Consider the following 20,259-nt stretch of genomic DNA (forward strand, 5'->3'; position numbering starts at 1 on the left):
TTGAATCTCTAAATCAATCATTCGTGATCCAGCTTCGCCTACAGAAGAAGTAAGTATAAGGGTTTTTTGTACATCTTTGCAAATCGCCTTTCCTAATAATGTGGTAGTTAGCAAGTTCCATGGCCAAATGCGGCTAAAGTTAACAGTCTCAAAAAAAAGGCTTGTCAAACCACGAAAGAGAGGGGTGGGGTAAGCAGAGCTCATTAGCATTTAAAGGGACATGCATGTATTGGTCAAAATGATTGATTTTTCTTTTATGCCAAAAATCGTTATGATATTAAGTAAAGATCATGTTCCGTAAAGATATTTTGTAAATGTCCTACCATAAATATATCAACTTAATCTTTAATTAGTAATATGCATTGCTAAGAATGATTTTCTCAATATTTTTTGCACCCTCAGATTCCAGATATTCAAATAGTTGTATCTCGACCAAATACTGTCCTATCCCTAACAAACTATACATCCATAGAAAACTTATTTATTCAGCTTTCAGATGATGTATAAATCTCAATTGCAAAAAAAATTACCCTTATGGCTAGTTTTGTGGTCTTTGGTCAAATAGTAAGTGCAACCTGGATGCCAGTGAATTTTCGTATATAAAATGATCCTGCCAGAACAATTGCATAAAAACGTATGTCTGTTCCATCAGTATCATCTCAGTTAGCTTTTTTGAGGTTTTACACATGTACAATAAGGCGAATTTAACTTTTTCCAGCGTTTCAATGTGGATGCCAAACTTTTGGAAAATGCTTGAGAATGCTGGACAGAAAGAATTTTGAAATGAAAAATCATTTTCAAATGTATCCGGATTAATGTAGATGTAGTTTAATAAAAAACAGACAAGGTTTCATATTATGTAGTCACAACAAAATTAGGTTAGTCCAATCTTTAAACAAAAAATAAATAAATAACTAATCAATAAAGAATTTAAAAAATCAATGAGGAATCAATTACGTCAATCTATTCCAGTCAATTCCAGAACCAAGAATTGGAACTGGAGCTAGAATCGGAACAGCCATAATCAACGCCACTAAACATTGTCTTAAAATATATTCAACTAATTAATTAAAAACCAGAAAATTAATGAAGGTAAACACTGCAAAATAATTCAGAGCATATTTTTTTTTCTTCCAGACTAATTAAACCACTCTTTTTTCCACATCTTTGCAACTCTTGGCGAACTTTGACGCCTAGTCTGCCAAACATAAGGCCCACAGAAGAGAGCTTTTTTTTTTTTCCCGGAGCATCTAATTGTTAATAAATAAGCATGAACCGTGCTGCTCATCAACTAAAGAAGCATCTGTCTTGAGACAAAGCTCTAGGATTGGCCGGGAGCCCGTACTGACACACAGCAAGGGGACCATCAATACTACAGAGTCCTTCAGCCAGCGCTGCTGAAAGGCCTGTGAGGACACAGGGGCACACATGACTAACTGCCTTTCCAGTTCCCAGGCTGGATTTACAACCATGCAGCAAATCAAGCAAGATTCAAAATAAATCTGTCACAAATGAGGAAACGAAGGATCATACGGATTGCAGAGGGACAAGACAGTAATAACCGTATATTAGTCGCATTCCAAAAGTATGTCCAAATGCTAACGTCTTTTGAGTTGGAAATGTCTCTTTTTGAGGCGATTGTGCAGTCAACTTCAACATTTGCATGTAGTCTCAGTCCCAGACGGCTTGTCCTTGAACCATCTGATTCAGATTTTGCAACTGAAATGGTAAGAGCCAACAGAAAAAGCCAGCTCTGATCTGGGATGCGTTTCCCAAAAGCAACTATGGTCGCAAGTTTAGTCATTACCAATAGAGTTCAATGGACCACCATAGTTAGCTAACGATGCTTTTGGGAAACGCACTCCAGATTGGATCGCTGCTACAAGGAATCAGGATGCACTGTTTCTATCGTTCTGTTTGGAAACATCAGTTTAAGTTGCCTGGTAAGAAACAGTTGCTTCATTTGCAAAAGTTTGCAAGGTGTGTTGCATCAGATCATCAGAGAGATGATTAATTATGAATTTATGGAGTTAAAATATACACTGCTGTTCAAAACTTTGGGGTTAGTAAAATATTTGAAATTCTTGAAGACAAACTATGGTTAAATATCAGTCATGCTGCCTCTTTCTGTCTAAATGGGCAGTTTCTAGGCATCAAAATTAGCAGCTTAGCTGAATTACAGTATGTAAAACACAATATACTGTATACACTAAACTAAAACAGACATATGAGGTAGAAACAATGCAGATTTGCATGCCAAATCTTACTTTTTACCATGTAATGAATGATAATTGCACAATAATTGCTCTTTGAGTAGACCAAAAGCATTATCTTCAGATACGTTAGCCTGTCATCAACCCAAGCACAAGATCCATTCTTCACCACAACAGCAATAACAGAAACTCCAAATCTTGACATAACAAACACACTAAAATAACACTTAATTCAACATTTACTTTCTCCATCCAGTGCCATGCAAAGCATGCTGGGAACTGGAAATCCCCTGCCCGGTTTCAGCATAGCTACAATAATGCCAACGGACATTATTCATGTAGCCCCAATGCATACAGATTAAGTAAACTTCTGTTTTACCAGTTCGAATGGATTGCACCCAACAAAATTAAATTGTGACAAAATCTTTAGAGTAAATTGAGCGAGCAGCAAAAATCACAGTTTTCAGCGCAGTTGCTTGGTCTATTTGACCTGCTTTGTAATATCGGTGAACATTAGAGCTCAAGGTGTTGATGTGGTAAGCCGGTGAGGAGGTGAAATGCCTGTGCGGCATGGAGGAAATGCTGTTGACAACTGCTCTGCTGTGAGGGGTTAGAAGAGCAGCACAGGGAGCCAACTGAAGCAACCTCTCAATTAATGACATTACCAATCCGATTTAATCCAAAATATGCTGCAGCGCAAAATAGGGGTGAAGCGATGAATCGATTTGATTCGCTTCGATTTTCCAAATGCATTGCAAATTCTCTCTGGAATCAATTCTGAGCTTAGTTTTTAACAGCAGATGGCGCTCTATGCTAGTTTTTAACCACGCACTCAAATGGTAATGAAGAACAGCGTTTGTGCGTTCGGCTGAGTAATGTAAGCTATAATGTAAGATATAAGCATTCAAAACTTACAGTCTCTCACTTCCGCCAATATGGATCAACGATTTTGATGACATCACCCTGCACTTCAGCTTCTCATCAAACTTTCTGTCCAATCAGATGCTCTCTAGAATCCAAAAAGCCCCACCCCCTACACTATAAATAGACGATGAAGCTGCGGCTGAAATCAGTCACTTATTCACAGAATTAGTATTTTCTGTACGATGAATGGCATGAAGTGCACTATATAATGGATAGGGAACAATTCAGACAGTGTAAATATGCTTTCCACTGGGTCGAAAGAAGTCTGGTTTCACGCTGTTTTACCCAAAACACCACAGCGCACACACAGTCTAACATCACAAAGGGCTTTAGATTACACTGACCAAATTTGGTGCTGATTTGTTTAAATCTCTAGGAGTTTGTTGAAATACAACAGCACAACATTTGTTGAGAAAATCCAAAATAACAGACTTCCTATTAGGTTTCGGACTTCGTACCAGGGAATTTCTACTGAATTTGTACATGTATGTAAAACATAGCTCGAAGGGCACTTAGTTGAAATTTTATAGGTGGCGCTATCAACCCATTTTGCCACACCCACTTCTAAAACCCGTATCGTATTTAAATCTTCACCTCTTTTGGCATGTGTGCAAAGTTTCATGAGTTTTCAAGCATGTTTAGGTCCACAAAAATGCAATTCATTTTGGAGAAAAACAATCCAATAGGGTTCTCGCACCACCGGTGCTCAGGTCCTAAAATCATACTTGATAAATAAACAGACAAATAATTAATTTATGACAAAAAAATTTTGAAAACTACAAAATAAATATTTAAGTTAAAAAATATTTCTGAATCGGAATGCAGTCAGTGTGAAGAAGTAGTCATCAACCCCTCCACTGAGGCTACATGTCTTTTGGGAGTCACTGAGTTGAGATAATCAATTGGCTTCTAAAACTCCATGTGACATGAACTCCAACACCATCCCACCCACAGCTTTGACAAGCAACTCCCAGTGAATTCAGGCAATGAATATTATCAGTCCCATTCAGAGCCATCTAAGAAGAGGGTGATTTTATTAGCGATTCACCCAGCCAACTGGCATCTTTTAATGCCAAAGGCCTTTACAAGTTTCTGACAGCCAATTAGGCCAAAAAACGTTGCTATAAACAACAGTAAACAATTTCCTCTTTGACTAAATAAATACAGCTATGGAGTAGGTGTTACAGAAGTCCTCAGGGAACCTCAAACCCCCTGGTCTGAGCCAAACTGCATATTGAGGTGCTGATAACAGTGCCATTCAGAGGAGCTTTGCTTGCGGAATAGGCTGCTTTATTTCGTGATGTCACTAAAATGGACATAATCCACTCTTGGCAAAGACACTCGGCCAACACTCAAAGGGCCTTTGTCTTCCTGAAGATAGTTTGCCCATTTGGAACAGATTCACATCCAGTATGCCAGTCTGCATTGCGTCTGAAGCTCTCACACTCTTGCATCAACACAACTAAGAACAACTCTCATGGGAAGGCACATTGCATCAATTGTATATTTGTTAAATAACCTTATATTTGATATTCATCCATTTACTGTTAAGTAACTAGGCCATTTTTCATGGAAGTCATCATAATAGACATTACAGGAATAAACCAGCTCTTCCTGTTATACACTGATTATTTTCTATGTACATAAAAGGCCTGTTTCTCTCAAATATTGTTCACAAATCTGTCTAAATCTGTGTTAGTGAGCACTTCTCCTTCGCCGAGATAATCCATCCTCCTCACAGGTGTAGCATATCAAGATGCTCATCAGACAGCATGATTATTGCACAGGTGTGCCTTAGGCTGGCCACAATAAAAGGCCACTATACAATGTGCAGTTTTACTGTATTGAGGGGGTCCGAGGGAGTCCGAAAACCAGTCAGTATCTGGTGTGACCACCATTTGCCTCACGCAGTGCAACACATCTCCTTCGCATAGAATTGATCAGGTTGTTGATTGTGGCTTGTGGAATGTTGGTCCACTCCTCTTCAATGGCTGTGCGAAGTTGCTGGATATTGGCAGGAACTGGAACACGCTGTCATAAAGCCTTTGAGGCTTTTAGTAGACCACAGCTACTGAAAGAGCTTACAAACAGCAGAGACAAGAAATGCTAGATGCCATCCTGGCAGGATGTAAACACCGCAGCAACTGAATCAGTTTCTCAGCATGGGTTTCACTCGATATCCAAGGATGTTTAGACTCCTTGTGGGAAAAAAATCGATCATACGCCATCTGATTTAAGCCTACACTTATATCCATCTCAACCTATAAGCTCTTTCAGTAGCTGTGGTCATCGTATCAGTATTTTATTTTCTGAGTTGTGTTACGGTAAAAATAGCAACAGTTAGTGGCAGTCGTTCACTGAGTCCAACTATTGTATGTCATCAAAATATTTGTGGCCCTATAGTCCAAAATATGTATGAAACAATGTGGATTTTTTTTTTATCTTTCATTGGTTTACTACATATTTTAGACAGCATTTACATTATATTAAGCCATACAAGTCTTAATTCCCTTTAAATGCATTAAAAGTAATACAAGGAATCTGTTAAAACATTAATTGAACATTTAATTAATGATTTATGGATTAAAGATTCATTTAATATTTTTAGCTATACTTATACTGATAATTGCAATGATGTGATTAATCACAGAAAACTGTGCAGTCAATTAGTACATCTTTAAAATGATTCACAGTCCTAATTTTTATATACTGAATTACTATCACTGTTACACACCACAGTACATGTGAAGATTTCCCCTTATAACTATATCAAATAATCATATATCTGTCTGTCACTTAAACACAATCACTGTTTAGCACTGAAGCTTACAAGTACTGTTCTACTGATTCAGTTTTCTAAACCAAAAAAAAAAAAAACACTTACCAAGCCCGTTTGCCACGGGGCTAATGTTCCTGCCAGCAATCACTCGCTTCAGACTCACTGCATTTATGTTGAAAAAGCAGCACTCCAGAAACAATGGGCCGTTTCTCTGAGAATCTAAACAAGTCTACTGTATTAGTACATTCTCAGACTGATTGAACGCTGTAGCTAAAACAATATGTTCCCATCATCTCCAGCCTCCATTTGTTATGTATTCTAGTTGTATTGGCTCAGATGGCAGCACTTCCGTAAGCACTTGTTGCAATATCCAGCAAAGAGGCTGTGGAACTACAGTTCGAGTCTCCTGCACAATAACTGCCCTCAATTTGAGAGAGAGAGAAAGAGAGGGGGAGGTGGGCTGATGGGAAAACAGTGGAAAGGAATGAATGTAATCATGATGGATAAAGTTGAGAAAAATAACCCAGAAGACAGGAAAGAATCCTACCATGGATGAAACCTATTCATCTCTCAAAGAAATTTTCTTTTGCCCTAAAAGAAATTTCTTTCTAAACCCCGAGATTATCTTTAGACTTAAAACAATATCCTCCTCAGCTGAAAATATGCATAATGTCAGTTTTTAGACCAAGAATTCCTTTCAGAATGCATAACCAAAGATATCGCCGTTACTTATTTCCACAGAGGTGTCCTTCAACGATCCCATTCTTTTCTATGTTCCAAAAACAAGTGAGCTACCTATGGAGGCAGCATTTTAAGATATCATAAACATGTTCCTCAGGTGCAGGCTGTTACAAAAAGTAGGTAACTAATTGATGATGCCCTCTAAGTTACCAAAATTTGAACAAATTCTGAGGTACCAACTCAAGTACGCTTTAAAGCAAAGCCAATCCCAGAACGCCTTGAGACAAGCTCAGTATAATAATAAATCTAAGAAGGGGGGTGATAGGAAAACAATGTTGATTATAAACCACTGCATTCATTCATTACTGCAAGATAAAACTGCAGTTTTACTACAAATACAATGGTTAAACTATGGTTAGTGTAGTTAATCTGTGGTTACCATGGTTTAACTAAGTAACCATTTTTTTTGTTTGTTTGTTTAATTTGTAGTAAAACCATTGTTAATTTTCGTAACGCATGACTTTAATGTCACCACCACCAAGATTTCCCAGTTGAAAAAAAAAAAAACAGCATACTGGTTAGGTATGTTTAGAAGCATGGTAGCTGGTTTAAGCTGGTCTTTAGTTGGTCACGAGCTGGTTAAAGCTGGTCATGTGCTGTTCCTAAGCTGATTCTAAATAACTAGATTCTGCTCATAACCATCTTATAACCAGCTCAGGACCATCTTAAACCAGCTCATGACCAAATAAGGACCAGCTTAAACCAGTTTTTTTCAACAGGGTCTGGCAGCACTTTCCGTCTTTATTCAAAATCTGAAAGTTAAAAACTTTTAGTTTAAACAAAAACATTTAGTTTACTGTAGTTTGCAAAAGCTTAAGAATAAACACAACAAGGAACAGTTTCTCAGTTCGGTGTGATGATGTTTATTGTCCTCGACAGCTTTTGTTGTCCAATTTAGCTACATGTTAGCAAACTCACAAGCAAATCACGAGTGGGGAATTATTGGTATTTTAATATAAAAATATATTGAGCTTGAGTTAACCACAGACCTTATTTCAGGCATTTAACCTTTCCCGTTTCTGCCCTTTTTGTTTTTATATTCTAAAACATCAGTAAAATCAACATCCTAAACTGGAAACCCACTTTTGGCAAACCGTAGCGAGGGCCTGAAGTGCTAATGGATGAGGAGATTGTTTTGGATAGAGGGACAAAAGGCACTGAGATGAAAAGAGAAGGTTTTGACCCAGCTGGGTAGCATGGGTTGAGAGGGCTGAGGTCTGCATCCTGTGTCCCAGTACAGATCTGCTACTCTGGGTTTATTTGGTTTAAAGCTGAATAAACACAGGCCCAGGAGAGATCTCCAAACCCCAACCACCAGACCAGCGGTGATGAAGAGTATCCATCAAAGCCCCGTTACATGTGTACATGGCGTAACAAGACTGTAGAGCGGCAAGCACATATTATCTTTTCTCTAACTGTTCTGGTGAAGTGGATAAATATCTGGACTGGAAATTTAAAAGTTTCACATTTGATTTGAATGGACAAAGGGCAATGCATGAATTCTCATCACTGCTTCTTTAAACAAGATGGTTAAAAATTTAAATTCGGTCATCAATTACTCGACCTCATGTCATTCCAAACCCATAAGACCTTCATTCATCTTTGAACCACAAAATAAGATATTTTTCGCTGAAATCCAAGAGTTTTCTGACCCTGCATAGACAGTAACGCAATTAAAACATTCAAGATCCAGAAAGGTAGTAAGGGCATCGCTAAAATAGTCCATGTCATATCAGTGGTTCAACCTTTATGCTACGAGAATACTTTTTATGCACAAAGAATACAAAATTAACAACTTCACTCAACAATTTCTTCTCTTCTGTGTCAGTCTTTGATGCACATTCAGAACAGCACCACAGTACCAATTCATTCTATTACAGTTACATACAGTTTTATGCAAAAGTTTGGGAACCCCTTTCAGAATCTGTGAAAATGTGAATAATTTTAACAAAATAAGAGAGATCATACAAAATGCCTGTGATTTTTTTGTTCAGTACCGTCCTGAGTAAGATATTTTACATAAAAGAATAAAAAATAAAAAAATTGCTGAAATTATTAAAATAACCCCCTTCAAAAGTTTGGGAACGCTTGGTTCTTAAAACTGTGTCTGGTTACCTGGATCATCTATTTTTTTGTTTGTTTGTTTTGTGATGGTTGTTCATGAGTCCCTTCCTTGTTCTGAGCACTGTTTTTCAGAAAAATCCTCCAGGTCCTGCAGATTCTTCAGTTTTCCAGCATCTTTTGCATATTTGAAGCCTTTACAGCAGTGACTGTATGGTTCACTGATGCTCCAGAAGGAAACATGATGCATTGAGAGCTGGGGGGTGAAAACTTTTTAACGGGATGAAGATGTCCACATTTTTCTTATTTTGTTGAAGTATCATTTTTTTCCATTTAGTACTGCCCTTCGGAAGCAACAGAAGATACTTGCATGTTTCCTGGAAGACAATTTAAGTACAATTTACCTTGATCTTCAAATTCCAAAGGTTTCACCCCCTGGCTCTTAATGCATCGTGTTTCCTTCTGGAGCATCAGTGAATGTTTGAATTTTTTTTAATAGCTGTGTTGAGTCCCTCAATTGTCCTCAGTGTGAAAAGATGGATCTCAAAACCATACAGTCACTGCTGGACAGGCTTCAAATATGCAAAACTGAAGAATCTGAAGGACTTGGAGGATTCGTCTGAAGAACAATTTAACTGTTGAGAACAAACAAGGGACTGATGAACAACCATCACACAAAAAACATTTGTAGATCATCCACATAACCACACAGTATTAAGAACCAAGGGTTCCCAAACTTTTGAAGGGGGTTATTTAATTAATTTCAGCTATTTTCTGGTCTTGTGGACTACATGTGAACATCTTTTACGTAAAATATCTTACTCAGGACAGTACTAAATAAAAATATGCATGCATTTTGTATGATTTGTCTAATTTTGTTAAAATTATTCACATTTTCACAGTCTCTGCAAGGGGTTCCCAAACTTTTGCATAAAACTGTATAGTAAATTAATACAATAATAAAAGTTGAACCAACTTAACACAATTAATTAAATAATAGTAAGTCAATTAAGTGGCATCAACAGAAGAAAATGAATTAAACAAACCACAGTAAATTATTTCTTTTGCTGTTTCGATACTCAGCTTTTTTATTCTCTACAAAAAGCAATGCTGAAATTGCTGAAATTTGCAGTAAATACATAAAGAGGCTGTGGGAAAAAAACGCATTCAGCATATGTGTTTCTACGGTGAGTGACAGAAAAAAAACAAATCTTGAAATCTGCGTGTTCTGCACTTTTGGAAATCTGTTTTCCTCCACGTAAACTCTCAAATTAATAATCAATACAGATTTCCAGCCAATTTCACAAGTATGTAGAGGAAAAAAACCCTCTTTGATTAATTCCAATGCTCCTGTTTACTCAAGAGCGACTTCTTCGTGTCGGCTTTGGCCTTTCCCTCCTCTCCCATCCCAGTGATGTTCATCCAACATAAAGTTTCCGGGTAGATCTTTCAATAACAAAGTGAATTTCTCAGCATAGCTTGGTAAGAACTGACCTCAGATGGCAAGAGATACCTAATTAGTAGTCATCTCAGTCACACAAATGAAAACAAATCACTGTGTACTTTCTTTGGTCCACTCTTCTCATGAACAGGTCCCAAGGGAAAAGATTTCTCAACAAAAACAAACTTGTTTTAATGCTAACCTCTATGAACGAAATATTGTATTCTCTCAGTTATCGTTACCTTTTATATTTAAAACAATAAGACTTGGAATAAGCTAAGTACTTTACAGAATTATTCTGAGAATTTTGCTGAATATGCTCACAGAAATAGATCATGCAAAATTAGATACAGATTAGCTCAGACTTTAGCAAAGTTTAGTCACCTTGGCATAGTTCTCTGTTCTTCTAATTGAGTTACCCAAACAGGACACGTACTTCCATCAACATCCTTGAATACAATCCAATTAGCCAATACTGTAGCACTATCCCTAACCAAACCCTTTCCCTAAATCTACACAATATAAAGGGCAACCATTGGTTGATAAAAATATTGTTCCTGGCTCTAAACCTAACACTTCCTTAAAAGTTTAGAGCCACTGATTGGTCAATAAGTATGTTATTCCAGGACAAGGATGTTGATCTTGTGTAACACTGTGTTCTAACCAGACGTGACAAACTGGCAAGCACTTGAGAAGCACCTTGGGAAGTCTGATTCATTGTAATTAATTGGTTTGTTTGGACGCTTTGTATACATAAGCCCATTAAAAATGCGATTCATTTGAATGCCTGTCCAGAAATCCCTGTGCGGCATTTAGTCTTTTTTGCAACAAAATATTTAGCTAAATGCTGCCGTTTGTCACTGTTTTTGACTTTGTTATATAAATTAATATGTTTCTAGTTTATTATTTGTATTTTATGTGAATTTATTTGTAATCTATTGCTGCCAACCTAATTCTGGTCCTCTTTATTTTTGTGACAGAAAATTATTCCTATTTTTAGTAGTTTTTAGTGTAGCTAACTAATTTTTAGAGACAAATTTTATAAGTATCAAGGTTTATACAAAGATTTTAAGCAGCATAGATGTTGTCAACATTGATACTAACAAATATATTTGTTTCTTGCGCAGCAAATCAGCATATTAGATTGATTTCTGAAGGATCATGTGACAGGAATAAATTAAAATTTAGGCAACGTTCACACCACATCAGAATAAGGTTGTCAGTGCTGTATTTGAGTCCTTAATATGGTTACGTTCACACACAGTACGGTTATTTACGGGTGTAACAACCGCATTCTACAACCGAACTGTCTTGTTTCCAGCCAAAATATCTTAAAATTCTTAAATCAAAAAGGATTTTCTAGACAAGCGAAAATGATTGTCTTGTTTTCAGAAAATCAAGTCAAAATTAAGTGAGTTTTTGCTCGAAACAAGCAAAATAATCTGCCAGTGGGGTAAGCAAAATAATCTTGTTTTCATCTTAAAATAAAATTATTTTGCTTACCCCACTGGCAGATTATTTTGCTTGTTCTAAGCAAAAACTCACTTAAATTTGATGTCTTTTTTCTGAAAACAAAACAATAATTTTTGCTTGTCTAGAAAATCCTTCTTGATTTAAGAATTTTTAGATATTTTGGCTAGAAACAAGACAAAAAATCTAAATAAGAAAAACATTTTTTGCAGTGTGACTGCCGATATCAGTCTCTCTCAATTTTTTTCCTTTGATTGAAAGTTGTGAAAACACTATCGTGTAGTTTTTCTTTTGCTATTTGAGCAAATGGGATGCTCTCGGATTTTACCCAACCATGATGACTTCCGCTATGAGAATCCCGGAAATGTGAGAAAGGTCCATATTCGAGACGCTTCTGTAAGATGCTGTGTGAACGGGACATTTCGAGACTCACCTGTAAGTAAATGCGGTTGTCAATCCCAAAAACTGACAGTGTGAATGTAGCCTTACAATATATTCACACAGACAAAATCTCATTTAAATTGTAATAATATTTCACAGTATAACTGTTTTTACTGTATTTTTGATCAAATACATGCAACTTTGGTGACAATAACAGACTTATTTCAAAAACATTTCAACAAACTGATTTAATGTCTGATGGGCTTCATGATTTCTTTTCCTACAATAAATCGCTGTTTTAACTGACTTGACTTGAAGGAAGAAACAAAGCACATAAGTGGTGATGAAAATACAATATTTAAAAAGAAGATATAAAATGCCTTGGTTGTGGAAAGCATAACCTACTTGACTTTCAACAGCATATAAGCTTAAATGGAGAGGTCTGTAAAGAATATCATTAGCAACAGACCTCGCTAGGAGTTGACACACAACAGCGTCAAGGTGGGGAAAGATGAGCTTCAAGCATCAGCGACTGTTACAAGTTTCCAAGCATTAAGGAATCATTAAGACCTCACTAAGAGCTTCGCTTTTTTTCTGAAGATAATCGCGACATAAAGCTAAAGAGGGAGAGAGATGGATGATGATTAGTATGCGCTGACCGCAGCGAGTATTGTTTCACTGTGGAGATTTATGAGCAAAACAAAGGTGCTGTGTGAAATTCCTCCTTCCGCGCCACACAAGGAGAATACCAGAGGCATCCATTATGATGGCAGATGCGAGTCTCTGGCTTGAGCTTCGGTTACTGTATCTAAGGATGGGGAGCAGACCCAGCAGTCGCTAATGTCTGCGTTTATGAAGACAGATCTTCCTGAGCGCGCACCCCACCATCGCACAATCCGCTGCAGAGCGCCTGAATCTCAGGGAAGGAATTCTCTCTCATAAAAGTGCCAAACGTGAGAGGAAACAGGGCGAGCCGTCCTGCGGCGGTTCTGCCCTTCCCACCTCCTCGCCGCAGCCTTCCATTCCAAAACAAACCGCCCCTCTCCGCCCTGGTTGGCCACAAGACTCACAAAACGGGATAAGAAGCTTAAATATCACCATCAGTCCATTAGCATGACCACCATGGGAAGTGTAAAATAGTTTGAAAGAGTTTGAGTAGTATGTTGGTAAGTCAATGAAACATGTAAATGTTCTGTTCTGCTGAACAGACCAGGGTCCTTTTGTATAAACTGCTGAGACTATTATAATTAAGGTCCTTGAGTCTGAAATTTTCTTATTAGTCATCCTAAAATTTTGTCACGCACAGAAACCTTGCACACTGAGTCTGATGCATATTAATTAATCCGTTAAGAAATAAATCGCAAAACAATACAAACTAGAGTCTTCAAGCAAGGATAATTTTGTTGTCCTCTATTCTTAAAAAGAGAAAAAGAAAAAGGAAATATTAGGTCCATCCAATCCTGAGATAGCGTAGAGAGAAAGGAAAGATACACCAACTTATCAAGGATCTACAGGATTATCTTGACAGATTTAAAGTTTACTTCAGGATGTCGGTTTGATGCTAGCGATATTAGAGCCAAATATTAAAAAGAAGACCACCAATTTCTGAGAACCAATCGATTCCACACTTTGTTTGTCATACAGTGCTTTGAGTGGATCAACTTTCATTTTGGATTTTGGGATTCGCTTATACGATGGCTCTGAATTTTCAAAACATCTCTCAAAATGTTTGCAACGGATGCAAAAATGCAGACAACTGAACCCAATCTGAAATTTTTTATGACGGATGAAAGTTTCGGAGGCAATGTGTAAATGTGATTGACACAAGGTGAGGGTGATTTATCTTTTAACATGCGAAAATTTCCAATTAGAATTTTAGACTTTAGAAACATATATACATGTAACATATAACATTTATACATGTTTTAGATACATTACATTACTTATGTTTGGGGTCTCTGAGAACACAAATATTTAAAAAAAAACCAAAACATTTTTATGATAAAATTTTCAGACTTTAGATACACAACTTGCAGTTGCTTACATTAAATATATTTTGTGTATTATTTAATTTTAGTTATTAATTCATTTATTTTTATTCATACAGTGTGCTTTACATGGAAAGGAATAGTATGAATAATCAATATATTTAAAATGTTAAATCTTTTTAAAAATATAATATTTAACAAGAAAATGCATGTACATTTAAAATAATTGGGTAAAGTAAAATAAAATATTTTTAAGTAAAAATATGAGTCACTTTATAATTTATGGTGAAAATATAAATTACAAAATATACAAGTGCTAAAATTCCATCCTGAAACTATAGCCTCATTCACACAGTAATACCAGTAATACACAGTAAATTGCTGTAAAATTACCAGAATAACTTACAGTAAATACAAAAATGTTCTGTTCACACAGGCAACAACGCTGTGTCTTCTACCGGTAAAGCACCGTTCACACATCAGTTTCAAAACGCCGGTAAATTCTGTGTCATCATTAACCAGAAATGACCTCTAAAAGATCTCCCAGGGACTCCCAGTGTTGTATTTGTAAACATGGAGGGCATGGTTAGTTTTTTTTTTTTTTTGTTTTGTTAAATGCTCACATTAATGCAGCTGCTTTTGGCTGAGAGACATCATATTAGACAACTTCAAACCAAGCCACACAGCGCGGTGTTAATGCGTCATTGCATTAAAATGTTATGATTGGCCCAGAGTAAACGTCTTACGTCAGCGCGTTCTGAACTTGTACGTGCTCATGCTGGTAATTAGGCTTGCAAAAGAGTGGAAAATTTCAAGTAATTTTTCAGAAACTTTCCAAAAATCCCTGGAACATTCCAAAAAAATCCTGGAAAGTTTCCAAAAATTTCACTTTTTTTCCACTTTTTGCAACCCTACCGGTAATCTCGTTCTGTGTTCACACAGAGCATATTACTGGCAGTTTACTAGTATTGTTACAACTTCTCATACCAGTAAATTGCCAGAATGAATATACCAGTATTTCTGAAAAGGTCTTGTTCATGCATGATTTCTCAATGATAATTTACCTTTCATTTACCAGTAAACACTGTATGTGTAGAAGGGGCTATTATGACTTTATTTTTGTAGTGAATTACAGTGCAGAAACAGATTTAAATTTACAGAATATTTAGAAAAATCTACACTCAGTTTGTCACCTTATTGTGCAAATCAACTGGCCACCACTTGGCACTGGCATACAACCAAAGATACTTGCTTGATGTTCACCATGATCTCTAGTGGAATATGGTACTATAAGGTATGGTGAAAATGTCCAAATTGTATTCTAAGCTATCTGCTTAGATGATAAATGATGAAGAGCTTTTATCATTAAGTCCCTGGCTTTCTTTAAAAGGCAGGAATGAACAAACTGCCTGGAATTAACCTCATTTTACTGAAGAGAAAGATTTCCTTATCATAACCATCTGTGGGCAGAAAGGAAAAAGAAAACACAAAGTGCGCCCAGATGATAAACATGAAATATGAAAAGAGAAAAGAACATTAGGAACGTAGAAAACACGCCGGAGCTGGCAAAACACCCCGACTCTCCTTGTCAGCCATTTTAAGGTCATTTGACTTAACGCTGGCTATGGTTTGACAGCTCGGTTTCCATATTTACCCATTCTTTTGTCTCCGTCTGTGTCATTATGAGCTGGAAGGGTAATATTCAAGGCCATTAGATATGATTTACCTTACAAGATTCACATTCACAGCAAATCGATTTTCAAAGGATGTGTCTCGACCACAGACATTTGGCTGAAGTATCACAGATAAAATGATGATCTATGTAGACTTGCAGTCATATTTACACAGGCTCATGACCCGAGCCGAGCTCTGGTATGTTCGCACACTTACCGACCTGAGAAAGAAGAAAGAGAAAGAGACAGATGTATAGGAAATCTACATAGTGTCTCCATCATGTAAAGGCAAAGCCTCTGGTAATGTTTGGAAATAAATAACTTCCCTTGTTGGCCTCTGGGTGTCACTACATAGAACTGGTTCAGTGCCAGATGAGAAGTGTGGAAAGTTCAGTTAAGGCACAGCTTGCCATCAAAAACTAATTTCACACTGGTATATGTGGAAGATAAACGAAGTAAATTTAATTTACTAGTGTTTTTTTTAAGAGTTTTGTTTAAAGTTTGTTTGGACAGAAAAATACGTGGTTAACACAATGATTTTGACTTGACTACATACAAAACCTCAGTGCAATAATTAACCAACACTATCCTGGTAGTAAGAGTTTTGTGTAGATGTGTTAATTGATAACTAGCAGAGGTCATGTAGTTATTCCTGTATAGAGTTACCACATACAACTGTACCTCTGCATGGGGTAGCACTGAACAAAACCGCCGTAAAACTGCAGAATGAGAGGGAACTGTTTCTTAATCCCAGTATCAAAATGATTTATGACTGTTCAAATCCATAAGTTCTACAAGACTTATATAACAGTGGGTAACTTTCATTTACAGCACCACACACTGAGACAGGAAAGACTTGCTGTTACTCAATAAAAAGGCTCAGATTCTTACAGCTTTCCCTCAGTAGATGGAGGGGAAAAGAGAAAAAGAGGTTATCACAATATGCAGCAAGTGTTTTGTGTGTCTTTGATAACCACAAAGAATTTCACAGCGTCGCTGGGAATCTGCTGTGGCCTTCCTGACGCCTCGGTGTATACAGACTATCTGTTATGTATTATCAAACACAAACACGCATTATTTGTTGCCTCATTCTTGAGTATCAAACAAATTACTCAATCACATAGCAGGCAATGAGAGATTGTAAACCCTTGAGGAGATGCTGGATAAAAAATGGTCGTGTTACGCTCATACAACCATCACACAACAAATAAAGTCTTCACATCATGATATATCACTCATTGCACTCAACATTTGCAATGTAAAACTTTAAATTTGTGTGTATTTATGGTAAACCATGCCAAAAAAGCTGTTTTCATACTATTGTTTGGTTTGGTTGTGGGTTAGCAATAACTAGTCCCACACATGGAATCTGTGCCCACATAAATCACTACAAAGCTCTGCAAAGTTACACAGAATTTGAAGTTCCTTGTGTGTTTGTTTATTAAATATTTAGGCTAATTTTGAGAACGCTACCATCCATTTATAAGCATCTGCAACCTATTTTACTTTCATAATGTGAAATTCCAACAGGCAACCTAAGCTCATTGCAAAAAAAATTGCATCTACCTACTTTTTTTCAAAACGTACCTTCAATTCATTGTAGTTTCCAGTTGAAAGGAACACTAGAGGCAGTAAAACGCACACAAATTATGATTATGTGGCAGATTTGTATTAATAAAGACTTCTTCACACAGTTCCTTCACCAGTAGTTTTATCAACAGTTTCTCACAGCCAATTCGTACGTATTTTTACGAGGTGGCTAATTTGACATATTTGACAATGATTTTGTACGATTTCTGTAACTGTTAGGTTTAGTGGTGTGGTCCTTCATAAGAATTCTTACGAATTTGCCACTTCGTAAAATACATCAGATTTTTCACAAATCATATGAATTTGTACGAGTAAGGTTGTACAAATTTGTACGAATTCACCACCTTGTCAAAACCGTATGAATTGCTGTGAAATCAGGTTGGTGTTATAACCTCAAAATGCGTTTACCAAAATTTGTAAACTAATGCATTTTGGCACTTTTTATCACTTTATATCCATGCTTTTTATATAATAAACTTGCTCGATAGCTCACCTAGTACAGCACTGAATTTGCAATGTAGAGCAAGTTCCGTGAAGCAATATGGGTTCTGCTAAAAGTGATTAAAGATGTTGGTTGCTTCAGCAAAAATGTTTTTATCTTTTGTTAACACTACTGGTTTAGGTTATAGTTTAGTGTATGAATTTGTACGAGTGAGGTCATACGAATTCATACAAATTTACCACCATGTCAAAAATGTATGAATTGCCGTGAGATTGGGTTGGTGTTATAACCTCAAAACGCTTTTACCATAGTGCAAAATTGGTAAACTAATGCATTTCACATAACCAGTTGTATATGTATTCTTTTTATATAGTAAACTTGCTCGATAGCTCACCCGGTAGAGCACTGCGCTGAGTCCCGTGAAGCGATATGAGTTACGATAACAGAGATAAAAGATGTTGGTTGCTTCAGCAAATATGTTTTTTTTTTTTTTTTTGTTAACACTATTGGTTTAGGTTATAGTTTAGTGTATGAATTCGTCAAGCGAGATTGTACGAATTCGTACAAGTCTGCCACCTTGTTAAAAATTTATGAACTGCCGTGAGATCGGGTTGGTGTTATAACCTCAAAATGCTTTTACTATAGTGCAAAATTTGTAAACTAATGCATTTTGGCATTTTTCATCACATAACCAGCTCTATATGTATGTTTTTATGATATAGTAAACTTGCTCGATGGCTCACTCACAGGACTGCACTCATGATGCAGAGCACTCAGTCCCATGAAGTGATATGAGTTACAATAAAAGAGATTAAAGATGTTGGTTGCTTCAGCAAATATGTTTTTTATCTTTTGTTAACACTATTGGTTTACATTACAGTTTAGTGTATGAATTCGTACGAACGACGTTGTACAAATTCGTATGAATTTGCCACTTTGTCAAAAATGTATTAACTGCCGTGAGATCGGGTTGATGCTATAACCTCAAAATGCTTTTACTATAGTGCAACATTTGTAAACTAATGCATTTTGGCATTTGTCATCACAATGTCAAAAATGTATGAGCCTCAGGTAAGAGTCTCGTAGAGTGATGTGAGTTTTTTGTTAACACTGTTGGTTTAGGTTATAGTTTAGTGTTTAGTTTAGTTCAACCTTAATGTTATGAAGCTACAAGAATACTTTCTGTGCGCAGAGAAAACAAAAATAACAACTTCATTCAACAATTTCCTCTCTTTCGTATTTGTGAGATGTTCAAGACATTTTTCTTTGAAATGACAAGCGCAATAAGACCAGGAATGTGAATTAATGAAGTAAACAGTCTAAATTTATTTTGATTTCATGTAGATTTCCCTCCAAATCAGCTCAGAAAATACCTAGAAATGAACAAATAATCACATTATGACTACTGCGACTCCTTTCTTTCCAGGTTACCGGCACGTAATACCCTTGAGTGCATCCAGAACGCTGCTGCTCGACTTGCCTTTAACCTCTGGAAATACTCTCAGGTTACACATCTGCTCAGGTCCTGTTACTGGCAGCCAGTATCTGGTATAATTCAATTCCAGACACTGTTCCTAGCCTATGAAGCCGTAAATGGCCTAGCCCCCCACTTTACTTTCAATCCTTCATCAAGCTGCGCACCCCCAACTCGGCCGCTTTGATCAGCCACCTCTGGTCTCCATGCCCCCCTTCAATGCACACGAAAATACCCATTTGAAACTTCTCTATTCTTGTTGTTTTTGACTCATCTTGGCTACATACACGCTTGATGTTACTACCTTATGCCTGTTTAACCTTTTAAGGCCTAGCTAGCTTAGAAAACGGTGTATATTCTTAGCTGCTTGACTTCAGCTTTGATAAAATTGCATGTAAACACCTGGCTAGTAAACATCTTGCACAAGCTAGTTAAATGCTAACTTCACAAACAAGCTGTTTCATTATATTCTCATTTGATGTTTGTTTTTCTGTTTCTTCACTATCCACACACACACTGGCCTCTCTTCCCGTTAGAGGCCCCTTCACCCCCCACCACCTTGTGTCACTCACGCCGCTAGCTTTCAGCCCACCTGCTAGTGGTTAAGCTCAATCACATCACAATGTCAAAACTGCGGCTAGCAAACCCCAATACTAAACTCCACAGGACACACAGTAAGTTCAGCTGGACATTTCACTCACAAACACAACTACCAAGGACGAAGTCATCCGCTACCAGAAGGAAATTAAGGAGTTGTGAGATTAGCTAGCATTAGCGCTACCACTATTTTATGAGGGAAAATGTAAGCTAAGCATGTTGCGTTTTTATGCATTTAGACCAAACCAAAATGTTAGCGGGCGCCTCGCATGATGTTCCGTGAATGATTAAATGCTGCGAAACTTAACAGGAGACATAGTGAGTGTGAAACTGAGCCCACCTGGACTAGGCCGTCCTCCAGATTTAGATCATTTAGCTCTGCTGGTAGAAGTTTCTCTTCCAGCTGCTAAATCAAAGACTCGATGCTAGTTGCAATAGCGCCGATTCGGAGCGCATTTCACGCCTCAGTGGCAGAAAACACATCC

General features: G+C 37.0%; 1 protein-coding gene across 5 annotated transcripts in view; it reads right to left on the minus strand.

The window, feature by feature from the left end:
* fhod3b (formin homology 2 domain containing 3b) overlaps positions 1-20,259 on the minus strand; it is a 203,040-nt gene that overhangs the window by 94,108 nt on the left and 88,673 nt on the right. The window contains exon 1 of one of the 5 annotated variants that reach the window (XM_051131511.1): positions 6,022-6,268. The exons of the other annotated variants lie outside the window; for them this stretch is intronic. The gene's annotated coding sequence lies outside the window, so the exon portion shown is untranslated. Of the gene's footprint in view, positions 1-6,021; positions 6,269-20,259 lie in introns of those variants that run through there. 5 annotated transcript variants of the gene reach the window in all.

Source organism: Labeo rohita, chromosome 16, assembly GCF_022985175.1.
Source record: "Labeo rohita strain BAU-BD-2019 chromosome 16, IGBB_LRoh.1.0, whole genome shotgun sequence".
Classification (NCBI taxonomy): Eukaryota; Metazoa; Chordata; class Actinopteri; order Cypriniformes; family Cyprinidae; genus Labeo; species Labeo rohita.